We start from the raw sequence: 16,066 nt of genomic DNA, 5'->3' as shown, positions 1-16,066 counted from the left end.
AAAATGTCCCAACCTCACCATTTTTAATCCTTTCTTGAAAACACTCTAGTGCAAGCTATCTTTGTTGAAGGTATGTTGTCAAAGATTGAGAGAATTTAATTTGAGTTATGGAAGCCAAAGACTGTAAATGAAAGAAATTATAAAAACATACTTTAGAATTGGGTCTCAAATATTATATTCTAATATGGTATATTAATATATTTAATATATCATACTAAAATTATATTAATCATTTAAACATATGAAATATCTTTTACATTTTGTTACTTTCCCTTTGTATTTTATTTCATAGTGGCCTCCTTAATTAATATAGCTGTAATCACGACATCGTGACTTATTTTTCTACCCACCTATTGTAAATACACCTTTTGTGTTTGTACCGGTACTAATATCCAGATACTTACCACTGGCACCCACTAGGGGTCATGCTGCTTACACGGGGAAGTACCGATTGTAGTACGGGTATTGTTACTGTGGCCGGAAGCAGAACCGATTCCTCAGAATCACTGTCATTCACATTTCTCTACAGAAGAAAAAGATAGCACTTTTTTCCCCCTTCCGTTGGTACTCAGGGCTTCTGTCCTCTGAAGAGGGGAACTTATTTAAGGAATCATGACAATATAGATGTGAGACAGATGTCAGTGGAGCCAGAAGCCTTCTGTTGTAGGGAGGCCGAGGAAAAACGGGGTCCTGTCTGAGAGCGAATATTAAATAGGCCAATAGAAGCAGAGGTGAGATGGAGCAGTGTTTAAGAGCGCCACCTTCTGGTTGCGTTGAAATCCTGGTTCTTCTCCTTGCTAACCTTGGTCTTCCTCTGGGTTCTCATTTGTAGCATGGGAATCATGCTACCTCCTTCAGGGGCAGGTATAAGAATTAAATGCTTGTCCGGTGTCAGGCACATAATCAGGATTCAGATCATTTGAGCTGTTGTTATTATCCAAAATAATTATCTTCTCTTTGTAATTTCAAAGTAGCCCAATTTTTTTTTTTTTTTAAGTAGCCAAATTTCTAAGAAAGATTTCTTATCATTTAGTTTCTTTTCGGTGTTCTTAAGATGAACAGATAGAGACATTTATCTTTATCCTTTTCTTTTGAAAAAATTTTCCCTTTGAAAGATAGTGTATTAATTAAATAAATATTTGAGCAAGAGACTTACTGTGCAAGGGACTGGGGAACAAAGGTGAAATACAGATGGCTTCTTTTCTTCTCTTAACAACAACAACACAACAACACAAATGGCTGCTCCAGTAAGGAAGAAAAGAAATATTTGCAAAAAGCTAGATTCAAGCCAATACGTCATCAAAATTCTAAGGTGTATAAATATGAGTAATGTGACATAGATTTATTTGGTGGAAAGCATGTGTCTTTAAGTTCAACAGCAAAGGTTTCATTCAAACAAGCTCTTTGAGGAAGGAGCCCTCGTGCACTATGGGTAGGAATGCAAACTGGTGCAGCCACTCTGGGAAACAGGATGGAGCTTCCTCAAAAATTAAAAATGGAGCTACCATATAATACAACAATCCTACTTCTGGGGTTTATCTAAAGGAAATGAAATCACCTTCTTAAAGAGATATCTGTACCCCCATGTTTATTGCATCATTATTCACAATAGCCAAGATATGAAACACCTACATGTCTCTGGATGGATGAATGGATAAAGATGTGATATATACATCCCATGGAATATTATTCAGCCCTAAAGAAGAAAGAAATCCTGCCACTTGTGGCAGCAGAGATGAACTTGGAGGACATTACTGTGAGTGAAATAAGCCAGACACAAAAAAGACAACTACTGTATAATCTCACTTCTATGTGAGAGCTAAAAAATCAAACTCATAGAACCAGAGAGTAGGATGATGGTTAACAGGGGTGGAGGGTAGAGCAAATAGGGAGATGTTGGTCAAAGGGTGCAAACTTTCAGTTAGAAGATGACTGAGTTCCGGAGACCTAATGTACAGCCTGGTGACTATAGTTAATACTAACGTAGCGAATACTTGAAATTTGCTAAGAAAGTACATCTCAAGTGTTCTCTCCACAGACACAAAAAATAATAAATATGTCAGGTGATGGATATGTTAATTAACCTGATTGTGGTAATCATGACACAATGTACATAAAAATCAAAATATGATATTGTATACCTTGAATACATACAGCTTATATTTGTCAACCCATGCCTCAATAAAGCTGGGGGAAAAAAGAAATTCTGTCAGCCTCAGTTTCATCATCTGTTAAATGAGGATAATAATACCCGCCTTGTGGGATCGTGTGGGGATTAAACGAAACAGTTGTAAAACAGCAAACGGAGCTATAGTCTGTTTCCTTTCTTCATCTGAATGTCAAGGTGTGTTTTTCTCTCACTTTCTTCAAAGACAAGGAAATGTTTTTGAGAGAGGTGTTGTTTCTCTTACTATGGGAGTTTAGAAAGAAAATGCCTAATCGGGAAATTAGGAAATGCTTCACCAACTAGGTGTATTTGAATTGTGCCTTAAAGTTGTGTAGGATTTTAATGGGAGAAGCTAGAAGAAAGACTATTATAGGTGTGTGTATGACATTTAAAGACTTGGAAGCATCTCGGTTTCCCATAGAGCCCAGAATAGTGCAGTTTGGCTGGAATTATGATACGTATAGGGCAAGGATTGGATGGAGTTGAACTGAAACCTAGGGACATATCATGGAAGGCCTTACGTGTCAGGCTAAGGAGTTTGACCTCTTGGTGAAGAAACGAAAACAGATGGACATCAACTCTAGAGAACAGAGATTTGGGATTTTGAAAGAAAATCTTAGCAGGTGGGATTAAGATGGGAATAAAATTACTCTTGTGCATGCGTGTATAGTATATAATATATTCAAATTTCATATATATTTACGTATTTTTCCCCTTTAGTTGCACAGAACATCTTTTACCTGAACCCTTGACCCTACAGGATTCCTGGAAACTAAATATTACCTATATGTAGTTCATATGCCAACATGTCGCCTTCTTAGGGTAAAAGTGATAGGTTCTAGGGAGTCAGAAGCCATCAGGGGCCACACCAATGAAAACAGCAAGCCGTTCAGTTTCCACACATGTGTTCAAACTGGAAACAAATCAACTTCTGTCCTGGGCCAGGTGTAACCAGGGTCACAGAAGTTGTTACTGTGATACAATGTTCCTTACACTACCACACCGTAAATGACTCTTCCTATCAGATGAGATCAAGTTAAAATGACATTTCAGGGGCACCTGGGTGGCTCAGTCGGTTAAGCGTCTGACTTTGACTCAGGTCATGATCTCACGGTTTGTGAGTTTGAGCCCCACATCTTGCTCTCTGCTGTCAGTGCGGATCCTGCTTAGGATCTGTCTCCCTCTTTCTCTGCCCTTCCCCTGCTTATTCTCTCTCTCTCTCTCTCTCTCTCTCTCTCTCTCTCAATAAATAAATAAATAAACTTAAAAAAAATGACATTTCAAGTGAGAGAAAAAATGCATGCATGGCCCTTCAGTCACTCTGATGTGAAAGTGTTGTTTACCAAAAGAAAGAAAGAGACTTCCTAGTCATGTGGTTTGGGGACGAATTTCAAAATCCCATTTGCACTTATTCTGCACTGCACTCTATTTATTCTGGAGACAAAGGAGAATGAAATTCTTGGAAGAAACTTTTTAAAATCCCACTATGGGTAGCTGGTAGATCACAGCGCTAGAAATACCAACAAAAGTAATATGTTGATTCATAATGATTTATTCTCTGTAGTTTTGGGGGCCTCTTCTGTCATCTCAAACCTCAAGAAGGGAACAGAAGAAGTTAGTTATAAGACGAGGAATTCCCATACTCATTACTTCTGCCCACTGATTTCAGCTGTATTTATGGGGACAGCTTTGCTAGGTAAAACTGTGCAATCAAAGTGGAAAACAGCTTTGGAGGCAATTAAAATAGGAGACCAGGTAAAAATGAAGACTTTTTTTTTTAAACATCAGATATTGAATGCCTACTTTCAAATTATTAGGGTTTTTTTTTTTTTTTTGAAAAAAGGCATACACTTGTGTGTGTCTATGTGTGCACTTTCTTCAAGGTAAATGAGTATCACCACAGACGGGTATGTTATTACTTTATAACCCCCAGTGAATATTACTCAGACAGGCTATATTCCGTTGCTGTATGCGTGAACACAGTATTGCGGTTGGGGGATGGTATACAAGCATGTGAAGCTGATGGGCTTGAAAGGCCCCTTAATGTGTGCAGTTGTTACTGGATATCGGGTGGCCTTTGGAATGGAGGGTATTGCGAAGCAGGAATAGCAACAATGTCCACGATATGTAAGTATTGGGAGAGTTTATAAAATCCCTTCACGTGCATTACCTTAACAGCTGTACCCTTCAGTGGAGCACACTGAAGCAGGAAAGAAAAAAAAAGATGTTAAGGCACCTTGCAAGGATACCCACTAACCTGATGGCTCACTTGGGATTTTAACAATAGCTGAAGGTGTTCTCTTACTTTGAAAAAGAACAAAAGGATTTGTTGAGATCGGCAGAACCTATTCTCTGGAGTGTGCAATTTACAGTTTACCAACTAGTTCATTTAAAATTAAGTACCTGTACCACAGATGAAAACGATGATAAAGTGCCAGTGAGATCAACTCCAGCCTCTCTTCGCTAGGGAACTGGCAAAACTCTCCGTGGAATAGAGCTCTGGCCACATTCCCTCCTCTACATCATTGGCTGATCCTTTGTGTCTCCCATTTCCTGCATCCCAATCCATTCATCTGCTCAGATGAGGGGAGATGTCAAGAGGAGATACAGAGATCTCAGGTTTTCTGATGCCAACCACTCAAAGTTCAGAACAAGTGTAGAGTTTTCATAATTATGGAATAATGAGTCTAGTGATTGTACTTGCCAATTGGCTGGAGCCTTGCTTCATGCAACACCTTAGTAAATTCACAGGATCTCTTAACTAGAAATCTGGCGATCAGAATTTCACGCCTTCTTCCTCTCCCCCCGGCACTGACACTATTTTCTACCTGGCCATCATGGTACTCCACATCACCACAAGCTATGATGATGTATTTTGCGGGAATATTAACAAGATGGTCCAAAGTCGTGGCATTCTGCAACACCATTTTTACTACCTTAACCTTGAGAGTTTCAATAATCCTATTTTGCTTCTCTGCAAAAAAATGGCCTGTATGTGCCGGGCCCCTGGACCACAGTAGGAAGTAACTTAAGTATTGCTGCAGTCTCTCAACTGAAAGGTCCTGTGTCTGTTGCTGTTTACAGTGAATTTTGTTTGAATCGAGGAAGGCTTGGCCCAGGCTGACACTTTACGATAAAAGTATTAAGAGTTGTCTTGAGCCTTATGAATTTAGGAAACTTTCTTTAATAATTTGATTTTTAGCAAGGGAGAATTTTAGATAATCTAGTCTTGGGTGTTGTTGTTGTTTTTTTTTTTTTTTTAAAGTGAAAGTGCAGAAACAAATCTTATTTGTTTTTGAGAGTTAAATGCATTATTGAGAACAGAGATGCCTCTGAAAGCCAGTGGGTTTACTTCCCTTCTCGGGCAATAGACTAATCCCTCAACTCCACTAACTATTTGCTATAGAAAACTAATTTCACTTCTGCCAATAAAGTTCTTGGACAAGTTTGATTTTCTCTTGATGAAAATTAATATTCTCTCTGTTTGCCCCTGCTCTTCTCTTTGCTAAGATACAGTAGAGGCTTAGATTCTCTCACCCAGCTCATGATCAGGCCATATTTGTCCTCAAAGAAGCTGGAAACTCCAGGTGGGCTGACCTTTCCACGGTATTATGCCACGGATGGGTTTAAACTATGTATTTTGAATGCCTTATATTTAGCAGGTGAGATGTTTTGAAGATGGATTTTTATAGACACGCAAAGATGCGTTGAACAACAAAATACCAACCTTTGCCTCATTTTTTCTCCCTAGTCTTTGCACTAGAACTTTTTTTGTCCTTGGCATAGGGAAAAAACATTTTAATAGAATACTAAAAAAAAGAGGAGGGGGGACCCCTCATGAGACTGAGGTTTACGTTGTACTCACATTTTTGTTTTCTATTTTATAAGAGAAGAAATTGATGTTGCCTGTACTTAGTGGTGTCTGGGGCTCCAAAAATTTCAGGGGATAGTTACTCCATTTCATTTATGGGCTGAGGTTTTTGCTTTTGTTTTTGAAAGTCATTGCAGTTGAAGAAGATTTAAATTCATGCACAAGCAAAAACCAATTGTGTTGAACAATTACCAGTAAATAGATTTTACTTGACTCACAATAGGCTACCAGTTGTTTACCAACGGCTTACCCATTAGGATATTTGGGGGTTGGTGGCAGAGTAATACTGGGCTGCATTTTCAGATAAGATGTGCTTGCTTGCTTTCTTCTTGTTTTAAATGTTTATTTTTGAGAGAGCGCAGCAGCCGGGGAGGGCAGAGAGAGAGGAAGACAGAGGCTCTGCACTGACAGCAGTGAGCCGAATGAGGGGCTCGAACTCATGAGCCATGAGATCATGACCTGAGCCGGTTAGATGTTTAGCTGACTGAACCAACCAGGCGCTCCGATAGGATGCGCTTTCTAGGGAGGCAGTACCTCACAGGGGAGCAATTCGGTGAGAGCAGATCTGAGTTTGGTCCTAACTCAGGCACCTGCTGGCTGTATGATCTTGACATATTTTTTATTGCCTCTCACTTGCTCTCCTCTTTCTCTGCGTTAATTTTCTTCTTAGCACTTATCACCATCTGCTCTACTGTACATTCATTTTTAAAATACGTGTTGTCTGTTTCCCCTACGTACTCTGAATTAGCTCCACGAGAGCAGGGACTTTGCCTGTTTCGATTTTTGCAGTATTCCCAGGGACTATGAGAGTGCCGAGCACACGTAGCACATGTTGAATGAACATCTGTTGAATGAAAGACTGTCAACTGGCAATAATAATCCTGCTTTGCTGGGGTGGTGGGGTTAGACACAGGGTGTGTACAGCCACTAGCCAAGTGGCCAGTACACAGACATATTTGTGAAATATTTATTCCCTTTACCATTTCTCCCAAGTCTCACCCCCTCTGGATCCCCTTGTTCTGAAAATCCCTAACTTTTAGATATCCAGCATTCAGGTGGCCCTTTCAAATCCTTTTCTCAGGGGAGTATTTGATAAGAAATCTGACACCTAGGGTGAATTTAAACCAAGAGATTACCCCTTCCAGGGATATATACTCTTTAAGCCTTATTTCTAACTGTGGAATAAAGTGAACTGATCCTCGTGAAAAGAATCTCGGGTATTAGCTAAATAGGTGGAAGAGGGCAGGAGATGGATGGAAATGCCAGGTGTCCCTGAAATCGTACGATCTTGGTGGTCTCCTCCTCTGCCTGTGAACAAGGATGGCCCAGAGGGAGTCTCAAAATTGTTGACTGGTCTCATCGTCTATGATAAGATCAGGTGAGTATGCCTGGTGCTGTGATGGGTTCAGTACTGTGGGAAAAGCTCTTGCGTGTGAATTGGGAGACTTGAGTTCTAGTCTTAAGTCTTCCATGAATGAGCCTGGAAACATACACATATTTCATTTGGCAAAATGTATGTCTGCAAGTGAAAAAGCAGTGATAATCTTCAAGGCCTTCAGCTAAGGCATGACAGCACGACTGTGTGCTTGATCTGTTTCCACTGGGTTATTTGGTTTAGTCATGACTTGACCCAAATCTAGATGGTATCTAGCTGCAGGTAAACTGATGATTTTTTTTAAATTTTTTTTTAACGTTTATTTATTTTTGAGACAGAGAGAGACAGAGCATGAATGGGGGAGGGTCAGAGAGAGGGAGACACAGAATCCAAAACAGGCTCCAGGCTCTGAGCTGTCAGCACAGAGCCCGACGCGGGGCTCGAACTCACGGACTGTGAGATCATGACCTGAGCTGAAGTCGGACGCTTAACCGACCAAGCCACCCAAGCGCCCCATAAATTGATGATTTTTAATGACTTTTCGGTGTGATGATGATTAGTAAGACCTGTTTATTTGAGAAAATTTGGAAAATAAAGAGAAGTGTAGAGAAAATAATAAATAGTACTTATAATCCCACCATCAAGATATAACCATTATGAGCATTTCGGTGCCTCTCATTCCACACTTTCCCCCTCTACCTCTGTCTCTAATCTATGCCCCTATCTATACCTATGTTTTTGTAGATCATAAACATCAATGTGTTTTTTTTCCCCCACTTAACATATTATGAACATTTTCTTGTATAATTGTTCTTCAGAATCATGATTTTCTTGAAGGGCATAACTTATGTTTATACCATTATTTATTTAATCATTGCAATTGCTGTATAGTTTTTAAAGTTTGTTTCTGATTTTTACTGTGACAAATAACGTTAATATGGAATCCTGGATTTTCCACCAAATCAAGACTTCCTTAGCAAATGATATCATCATTTATTCAGCTGCTCACATCAGACATCCTTTCCCTGATTTAAACTCCACTTCCTACCCATCACTAGTCACTAGTTCCCGCTCCAAAATATATCATCAGCCTGTCTCTCCTCCCTGTCTCCATGGATCCAACCCTGGCTTGCACCTGCTCTACTGCAGCAATTGCTTAATGGCTCTCTCGACTGCTCCCCATGTCCCTTCCCGTCCATTTTCCATGTGGGCTTTGAAACACATAAACTAGGTCATGCTAGTTCCCTGCTTCGGAACCTTCAGTGGCTTCTTACTGCACTTACATACAATTCAAAGTCCTCCAAACCCTGTAGGCCCTACATGACCTGACTTCTGGCCCCCTTTCCAAGTCAACCTGACTTGACTGCATGCCATTCTATTTCTCTTTCCTGTTTCCTAACCATATTGGCATTTCATCATTTCCTAGGCATGCCATGTACTGCTCTTCATTCTTCAAGCGTGTTGCATCTGCTGCTCCCTTCCCTTGAAGGCCCTCAACCTTGCTCTTTCCTTGACTGGCTCCTTCTTATATGTCATGTTTGGACTCCGCTGTCATTTCCTGAGGTGGAACTCTTCTAACTCACGTTGTCTCCAGCACTACATTTTATCACAACACAATGCTGCTTTCCTTCATAGACCTTTTTGCAATTGATAATTACTTATTTATTTTTCATCATCCTAATCTCCAAGAATTAATAAACTATACATGGACAGGGACCATGTCTGTTTTATGCACTTTTATGGCCCCAAGGCATAGCCTGATGCTGGGAGACTGATAGGCTCTCAAATCCTTACAAATGCAAAACCTCATTTAATAATCTCCCAGACTCGAAGTTGAAATATATTTTTTGCCAAAATATTAGAACAGGTAATGACAGATACTCCCAGTATTGGTAAGGGTGTGGAGAAATGCACATCTTAATAAATTGTTACGAGGTGCAAATTGCTACAACATTTCTGGAAGGTAATTTTGTAACATGTACCAAAATTTTAAAACTTCACAATTGCCTGCATAAGGATATTTACTAGAATTATTTTTGGTAATGAAGAAAGAGAAATGATTGACAGCTCCAAAAGAAGAACAAATCCATGATGGTAAATCCACGATGGTATATCCGTGTAAGAGAACCCTGTACTGTGGTTCAAGTTGGTGGTGTAAATCTGTCCTCACCGACTTTGCAGGACCTCCCACCATATTGTTAAGGGGGAGAAGTAGGGGACTAAACAGGAGCTTAATTCCATTGGGGCACCAGGTGAATATTATTATAGATAGACACAGAATGTCTTCATGATGGTTATCACTGGAATACTAACAGTGGGCATAGGTGGCTGGTGAACTTCCTGGCAGTTCTGATTTTTTCCTTTAAACCTTCCTTCCTCTTTCTTTGTTTAAACTACGAGAATTTATGCTAAGATATGAATATAATAAGAAAAAGATAAAGCTATTTTTTGTTTGGTGGGGGGAGGGAAAGAAAAAGAAAAACCTCTTCACCGTAAGTCTCCATTTCCAGTCCCGAACTATGTGCTGAGGATACAGAGGCAAGAAGGCCATTGCTCTGGCCTCCTGTGAGCTCGGTCCGGAGGAGATGGCAGAGAAATAAGAATCATGGGCCAGGGCAGGGGAACGATGGAGACAGAGGGGTCTGTGCAGCACCCAGAGGGCACTGCCCCCTTGCCCGCTGGCGCCCCCACGATTGCACTGTGGGACTTTGGGCTCACGGCTTCTCCCTTTAGGTTGCAATTTTCTTAGTTGAGAAATATGAGTAGACCTCTGGATGATCTCTAAACATCTTTAGGCTTTAAAATTCTTCCACCGTCTGAAGGTTTAAATTTGAAGAGCAGCTACACATTTCCAAAGCCTGTGTTCTACCTCTGCCAGCAGACTCCCGGACCACACTTAATCCATTGTTCTGTTCACTTGAAATCAGAACCACAGCCACTGCCTCTCACCAGCCCTCCTCCCGTGGTGGGGGAGGGAGAGCCGATTAAAATAAGATCTATCTGACAGAAATGAAAAATCCTGGGAAGAACCAACCACATGACATCCTTTGCTGCCTAGGAGCTCATTTGAAGCCGTTATAGGGTAGCTTAGGTGTGTGAGTTCAATGCTTGAGACCAGACTGGGGAGGTGAAGTTTTTACTAACAAGGTTTTATGAAATCTGTGAGATAGTTGCAAGGCTCAGGATGTTTCGAACCTAATGGGACATCAGTGTAATTGAACTCCCAAACAGCTGCCATTCATTTTGGGGTAAAACTTGCGAATTAATCCCTTGATGTCTTTTTCTTCACTCAGTTTCCTTTTGGACTGTAGGAAGTGTGCCTCAGCTAAAGGTTAAACTTTTATAACTATTCAGGAGGCAAGTCCTTTCAACGCTCTGCATGGAAAATATTCTTTTAATTCAGATTTGGTGAGAGTTGCCAGGGTAGCAAATTAAAGATTTATTGTCTGGGAATTTTTGGATCACAACCTAGCATAGGTCGGGTTGTTTTATTCTATAATGTTTGGAGGTTTTCCAGCCTCTGGGCTTTCTACTAGGGCCAGGTATTGGAAGTGTAGCCAATGTATTGATTGATTAATCAAAGCAATGCCGGCCGTGAATTCCGTTTCTGTGGCAGACATCCATAAAAAGATGTAGGTGGAGCTGTTTAATGATTTTTCTTGCCAGATCGTTGCTTGTTGGTAAAAAATTTGTATCAGGATAACCATACCAAGGCACCTTCGAGTTAGGCAGATGAAGCCTTGGAATATCAATACAGTTTTTCAAGAGGATGAAATTCATCAAGCAACGGCACATCCAGATCACAAACAAAAACAAAACGCAGCACTGGGTGACTGTGCCGTGAAGCTACTGAACTCGGATCAAATGCAATAAAGTGAAAAGGTATTTTAAACTTCAGAAACTTCGGGAGAAATGGAATGTTACTGATCTGAACTCCCACAAGGCACCCAAATGGATGCACTTTTACTCTGTTTTGAAATTAATTCCAAGTCCAGGGAACAGAATACATAATGTCTGTAATAATTTCAGAGTGAATCCCAGGGAAATTAAACATTAAATCTGGCTGAGATTTCACATTATAGGAATTATCGAATGTGTGCCATTAGCAAACATCATTCAGCAACTTACTGTATCTGAAGCTGCGAGGTTTAAACAAATACTCCAGTGTAACATTTCACTTATTAGGAGGCGTGACCAAACAATCAAATTGCCACGAATAAAATGGGAGTTCTAAACAGCCTGCTGGTGTAAATAAAAGTACTCTCAGCTCTGCACTAGGTGTTGCTCTCTTTTGGGTACCTTTCAATCCAAAAGCCAGGGGAGTGGTGTAAAAAATAAGTTTCAGACTCTCTTTCAGCAGAAATAAAGATTTCTTTTTTAAAGTACATCTTCCTTCTTTCCTCTTGTTGCCACTGTCCTATTCTGCTTCAAAGTGCTCACTCCTTCTTCCTCCTTGCAAATAGTTTATCTTTCTTGAAAACCTTACTGGAGAACAGAAAAGACTGGTAACTTGTAGCTTGCTATCTGAGATGGATACTTATTTGTAAGTTGGTTTTATGAACTTAGATGACTGACAGATCGCCAGTTCTTTGTTTAAACTCCGGCTGAATTCGTCTTGCTCAGCTCCCCTCATTTTAACACCAGGTCAAGGACCTGCTTTGTGCACATGACCCCCTTGTCTGTGACATCTCTGACAAAACTCCAAGGTTGAGCGATACCCAGAGGCTGCCTGCAGTCCATGCCAAGCATCAGCTCTAACATGTCTTGGGGAAAGTACACTGGTGGTGCATGAGAAGTTTCTAGCTCCCACGGTGTTTTGGGGTGGGGGGGGGTGTTGATGATCCCTGGCCTCCCACAGAGTTTCTTGCTGTCCCCCGCCAAGGAGCTAACTGTATGGCTAGGATAAGGCTGCGAATAATAAAAACATGTCCAGACCCAAGCAGCATCTGCTCAAGCCCCCAGACGTGCCATGTTTACGTGGAGCCGTTCGTGCAGGCAGTGAGCACATGGCCAGCGTTAGGGCTTTGGCCTGGGGTCTGACAGCATCCGTCTCTATTGCAGCTGCTGGACAAGCATGCTGTTGGCATCATGGGGAACCAGGGCACTGAGGATAGACCCCAGTAGTCATCACCGTTCCTAAAAAAGAACACAAAGCAACTCCAAGCTTACAGGCACCTAATATATAAATATGATGAGTATGTTTCTGGAATGAACCCCCCACCCCCCCAGTCAGTCCATGCCATTGGACAAAAACTTCCTTAGTTGTGCTTTTAATAAATGGCCCTTATTGAAAGGAATGCGGTGACAAGCAATCGGAGCTGTTGCCAAAACCCGGGCTGTGTGGTTGATGTAGGTAAGAAGGCGGTGGTCGTTTCCAGCTCTTCCCTCTTGGGCTGTAGCTCTCTTTGTATGGCGTATGAAGGGATCCTTTCCCTTTTTAAAGCCCCCGAGTCTTTAATGCACACAGGTATATTGTAACTTGCAGTCTGACAGCAAAATAAAAGTCACGATGTACGGTGCACTGCCTCAGTATATTTTTTCCATGTATGACAATGTGGAGATGAAAACCCTTTTAAACTAAGCAGAGAGCACCCAGGAGCTAAATCCAAAGCACATAAAACAAAAATCCCAATTTAACAAGTGGAAGGAAATATCACATTCTAGCTACACTATACATAGCATTAAGAATTTTATTTTCTGCTGTTCTGAGCAAACCTTCCTGAACTTTAACCCTCCGCGACTTGTCAAACCATGAAAGCGGTCTTTGCTCCCAACCCCGGGCCCCTTTCCCGGATGCAGACTGAGCCCTGCGTCTCGTGTGACGACCTGCCAGCCTTACCCGCTCAGTAATCACCAGCCCTTCTTTCCCTTTCCCCGGGATGGAATGTTTTTTCAGCTGCTGTCATTCCTCTCCAGGGTCTAGCAAGAGGAGGGTGTGTGCAACGTTGAGAAAAGGGCTTCAGGAAAACAAACTATCTGGGTTGCCTGAAGGAGTAAGTTAGTTGGAAATAATGACACCACTTGGAGATAAAATTCAACAGCATCTTTTCCTTTTCATTTAACACATCGCTGGGTTACCCAGAGTCTGACTTCAGTGCATTGCAGATTAATCTTTTCCCCCTGTTGTACTTCACCTTTAAGGAAGTGTCCACATCTGGACGCACTAACTGCTTTGCTGACACTCCTTCAGGGCAGAGCTCTTGATGCATAGAGCAGCCTAATTAGCAGAAGGGGTGCGGGGCAGAACTTCCAAGATGCTTTCTAAGACTGTCTAGCCAGATGGAAAGGATCAGCATTTACTCAAATGCAAATATCCCTTATATATCATTGTACTTTTCCTGGGAGATTTTCCTAGGAGAGTGGCTCGCTCAGAAACTCTCTATTTGTGACCTTTCTTGTGGGACATGAAGAGTTTGAATGGCTAACATTTTGCATCTGCCTCTCAGTACACTCTAATGAGTCTTATTTCAGCTCATCCTCTTTTCAGGTTTGGTTAATATTCATCCAATTTTTCCATAATAAGGATCAAGAGCCAAAGCTCTTCAGGACGCTTCCACCTCACCTCCAGATCAGAATATTCCCCTTAAGGGCAAGTGAAGGCAAAGGCTTTGTTTGGATTCAAAGCAAAGTGTAAGCTTTGGCCATTCTTCTTGTTACTCTGTTTCTAGCCTGGCCTAGTCCAAGTCCCTAGAGCTATAATTAACTTGGCCCCTTGCCATTTATATATTTAATTGGGCCAAGTGACATTAGGGCTTGAGAAGCTCTTTTGTGGAAACGAGTAAAAGCAAGTACCTTTTCTTTATAGCTACCCCGAACCAATAACTAATGATCCCTTTTTTATTTGCAGGATGCTTTCATTACAAGGGCTTCCAAGTTCAGGTACAGAACAATGTAAAATGCATAACTTCAGCTGCAGCCATTATTCCAGAGTTCTGAAGAGCAGCCAGCAGAAATTGGTCAAGGTACATTTTGGACATTTGACCACTTTTTGAAGCGTTACTTAAGACTACCCGTTTCCAAGTGAATCTGGTCCCCAAGACATTTTGCGGGTGGAGGGATGGAAGGTATAGCAACCCTAGAGTCTGCTTACTCTCTGTCCCCAAAAGACCCCGCCAAAGGTTAAATGTCTTGGGAACTAGTGAGGAAACCCGTGTCATGGATGGTTTATCAAAATTAAACTTGTGTCCCTCCTTTGATGATGTGGAGTTCACTGTGCAGCTTCTCTTGCATCCACAAGTGTCCATGTGACTTGTTCTAGCCAATAAAACATGAGTAAAAGCAGATATATAGTCACCTTCAGGCTGAGACTTTCAAGTAAGTAGGGTTTTCTCAGTTATCTCTCTTCTTCCTCCCTTGGCTGGAAGCAGAGGTCTCCAAAGCCCTAGGGGATGGTGGCAACACACATGGAAGGGCCTGGGTCCCTAAACACCATGTGTGTGGCCAAGAAAACCCTCATCGGACTGTTAGGTAGATGAGAAATGAATTCTGTTGTGTCAAGTTCATTAACATGTGGGAGCTTATTTGTTACACTAGCCAGCATGCCCCGAGTACACTAATAAGATGGTGTCTGGTTTTTATATCTCAAATGAGTGAATCATTCATCCAGGAAAAAAGCATATTTTGTTACTGTGAACATTCATAGCACAAGATGGTGGAGAACCTCCTAGAAGGCCATCGAGACCACCAGACCCCGATCCAAGAGGTCATTTCTATTCTGATTCACCTTTGCTCTTACCCGCGAGCCTCATCTTGCCAGAAAAATGGCATATAAACATTGGCAAACGGAGTCCCTCTCTGTGGTATGAATCTGTATTTTAAAATCTGAGAGCATCAGTGCGTTTTCTCTGATGTTTGTCTGTTATGGAGGTTATAGAGGGAGGTGTTGTGAGCCCAAGTGCTGAATGTTCGTATGGAGTAAGTTTGGCGTGAGGCTAAACTTCATGAATGGAGGCATTTGCTTTTGTCTTATGAAGGGTTGCTAGAAAGTCCAGTTAATTTGGATCCACTTTTTCCAGATTTAGCCAGTGCCTACGGAAGTACTACTTAGTGGCCTGATATCATAGGAATTTGCTTTTGTGAGGAAAATACTAACCTAGGTATAAGACAGTAAAAATAATAGCTAAAATAAGCCACGTGGCTTACTAATAGCAACCCACGCATGGTCACCAATGTGGTTTCAACAGTCACTCTAATTTCCAGGAGCACAGATGTTAAACGCCTTTGCCTCTCCAGATGTGCTCGCACAGGGGTCCATCACAATAGAGCGACACGGAGTCTGAAACACTCTACCCTCTCAGAGAACAGACAGGGACTTACTTATTCCGGTTGTCCAACATCTTTGTTTTTCAGCCAACAAAGATCAAAACAGACCTCTTAATATGTGTTCGGTTTAAATTTGGAGACATACGGTATTTACTCCCATCGGCACTCACTCTCACCTGTGGAGATAAACTGTGTTATTCCACTACGAGCCCGCATGGTTTCCATCTGCGACTTGCCCGCCTTGGTGTAATATCTGTTTACTGTGTGAATGGTCACCAAGTCCTGGGAACACTTCATGCAGAGTGGCGATAGACTGAATTCTGTATTTGCTCTTTTTCATTCAGCTTATGTTAACATCCTCTTACGAATCCACTGAAAAATATTCTTGACC

This window comes from Panthera onca, chromosome D3, assembly GCF_046562875.1.
Source record: "Panthera onca isolate mPanOnc1 chromosome D3, mPanOnc1 haplotype 2, whole genome shotgun sequence".
Lineage (NCBI taxonomy): Eukaryota > Metazoa > Chordata > Mammalia > Carnivora > Felidae > Panthera > Panthera onca.
Note: the sequence above shows the minus strand (reverse complement) of the source record.